Source organism: Opisthorchis viverrini, assembly GCF_000715545.1.
Source record: "Opisthorchis viverrini unplaced genomic scaffold opera_v5_562, whole genome shotgun sequence".
Classification (NCBI taxonomy): domain Eukaryota; kingdom Metazoa; phylum Platyhelminthes; class Trematoda; order Opisthorchiida; family Opisthorchiidae; genus Opisthorchis; species Opisthorchis viverrini.
Genome location: NW_008752223.1, coordinates 133550 through 136732, shown reverse-complemented (window position 1 = coordinate 136732; position 3183 = coordinate 133550).

Here is a 3183-nt window from a genome sequence, read left to right as displayed (position 1 = left end):
CTTCCTAGCATAATTTGGAACCTATAATGAAAAACTCTGTAATTTGCCAGCCAACGTGCACGATGTTTAGCAAATAATTAGCGTGCACTACGGAATTTTTACTGGCAACAAATAATCATCGACCAAAATTTTTTGCACGAATGCGCCTACGCATATGTTGCATCTCCAAAGGACATTTAGATTCTGAAATGTTGAGAAAATCTGTTGGAAAAGAAAAATACCTGAAAGTCACTTTCGTTGTATGTGAGCCAACCTTTTCCACAATTCGCGATTTTTTATCATAAGGTAACGTAAGTCAGCGGTTCATTGTGCGAATAGCCAGCGGCGACTGTGTTGGCCAATGCGTGGAAAAGATCTCGTAAATAACTCAGCGTGTTTTGCTCGCTACTAGAGTGCGATGGGTTCGATAAACCACATCGTTCATATGACTGGCTGCATGATGACCCGGGAACGTCAGTTTGTAGAATAGATAGAATGATTGAGGAGTGAATAACTGTGCAGATAAACAATGCTTCCCGCTTGTCCGGCCCGAGGAAGGCTGTTCCGTTTATCCCAAACTGAGCCCATGGCCCGTAAATCTGATGGTTGAGACGGCGAATAATTGGATGTTCTTGAAGAAGCATGCTCGGAAGTGATGCCGAATCTACCAGCTTGTCTTGAAGTTCCGACCTGGGCGGAGTAAGTGACAACCTGCAGAGGTCTCATACCGAGTGGTGCTGTAGATGACGAACGTTTTCTGAGCCGCATCGTGTTCTTAGAGAGTTCTGCTCATATTTGCACTATATTTAATAAACTGGCAGACGGGCACGTTCAACCGCCGAACGAACAACATGTGCAAATTCATGGCCAACGTGCTACAACCTCCAGTTTTGGAGGAAAGGCAGACTGCTTTTTCCATAGATATATATATATATTAATTTTTCGATTGGAGGAATCATCTTTCAGACTTCATAGCTCTCTCTCAGTCACTTTCTCGTGATGTCGCAATAAGGTAGCCACATATTGTTGAGTTGTGCGAGTATCGGGTTGGGGATTGTTCCAGGTAGCACTGGACGCATAGTGGAAGCAAGACGCTCACCGCGATCGCAGCAGATAACCACTACTTAGATGGTTGTGAAGCATCTCATAAGCGATCGATCCCAGAGGATATGCTCGTCTGGGTGAGCGCTCAGATAGCAATCCACCTTCAAACGCGCCCCAGCCAAGTGAGACAGCTTTTGAAGTTATAACAGCAAAACAGCCGAATGGAGTTAGTGACACAGATTCCCAGGAACCACAGTTCAATTCAAACCGCTGACTGAAAACCGTGCATAAAGGTAAGATTTATCAGGCTTTTCCTCCAAACCTCACTCGAAGCTAATATCAACGTGAAAATATCAGGCGGGGTGGTGTGGCTTAGTGACGACCAACCACCTACTGATAGTTGAGAAATCTTGGCAACTGTGGTTCTAATGCGCATTAACACTAAACGCTTGAGTGGCTTAGGTTTTCAAGCGTCGCTAATAGGTGGTTTGTCCACTCTAGATATTCCATTCCAGGAACTGGACTGCTCCATACCTTCGTACTTCCACATTTTTCACCAAGTCATCGACAGTCTACGTGTAGACCCGTTCCACTTCATAAATAAATGATTACAATGAGAGGGCAACTTCCCACACGAGGATGCCACGGAAGAGGTAGAATGCACTGCTCATTAGGGTCAGTTCATCAACTTTGTATGGGTATATTCCTTTACAACGAATTCAACGAACTAAGCATNGATATTCCCCAAAACACTCGCAAAGCCCTATTGTCGTGGATAGTCTTTGGATCAATAGGATATTATAAGCTGTACGGTGGCGCTGTAAACTCGATTCTACGGGGCTGATGATACCAAGACTCCATGGGTTCTTCTGATCTTTCAAACTGGAATATATTCTGGGTCATTAATCAGGCTGTCTGTAAGTAAATTTACCGAGCACATCAGCCTGCTCATCCGCAAGCGGGAGGCTAGTCCAGGGCAAGACTAGTCACGCTTCCAAATAAGTTGTATTTTATCATTATTTTTGCCTCTGAGAGATTCTATATGAAAAGAGTGATACCATCGGCATTCTTGGTAGCCGAGTTCAAATGCCTGAGAGCTTCGTAAAGATGGGGAAGTTTCCAGTGGGTAGGCTTCACAGCCTACTCACAACAGCCTTGAAAGCTAATGGCAACCAAATAGCCATTCTGGCGCGAAGAGTTATAAGGCCCAACAACTTTTAAGGCTTGCACGTAATCCATGGGGTGGTCAGAAACCATGACGCTTACCAAGCAGTAAAACAAAAGCAGCTTTTTAAGTCAATTAAAATTACAGCCCTTAAAAGCTCTTAGTGCTGATGTCCTTCGGGAACTGAAGCTGCAATGCATAGGTCCCGGCTAAGGTGAAAACAAGCTTGGTCCTCACGGATATCATTGCCACATAACTCAAATACTGTGCGCAAGAACCCGCCGGATACTGTACCGAATGGCAACGTTAACTACTCGTATATCGGCGTGTACTGCTGATGAGGCTTGCGAGTAGTGTGCGGCCCAGTCGAGTTTCTGCCACGCGTCTAATGGATGGTGATTATGTGAAGCTGCTCTTCAGTATTCGTTTACATTTGCGTATTAGTGTAAGGATATCCATGAAAGTTCCAACAGGCGCGTGAGAATGTTCAGCTTTTAAGAACACTGTGCATATGAGATGTTCACTTTTCCGTCCAACAAATTGTAACTGCTTATTTGATGTCTACTAATTAGCGAATTTGCGTCGGCGTTTCCTCCTTCCATTTGGTGCCGTCGCCAAGACCAAAATGCAGACTCCGTGGTCACAACCCTTTGAGGATGGGAATGCGGGAATTTCCTGGAATATTTTGAGGGTGTAGGAGAAGCGGTTTGAATATTTACCGACTGGAATGAGTTGGTTGCACTGAACACCCTGCTCAGAAGCCCAGCAAAAGCGGCCATGTGTGATGTCAAAATAGGCCCTTGGAAACTGAACTGATCCGCCCGAAACTGAGCCGGTGGAGTTCGACCCACTGGCCGACGCACACCACTAACATGCGGCTAGCGGTACACGATACCTAACTAACTAGCCACATAGAGCCTACGTCGATAATACCAGACAGCTGGACGATCTTAACCGACGCACACCACTAACATGCGGCTAGGGGTACACGATAC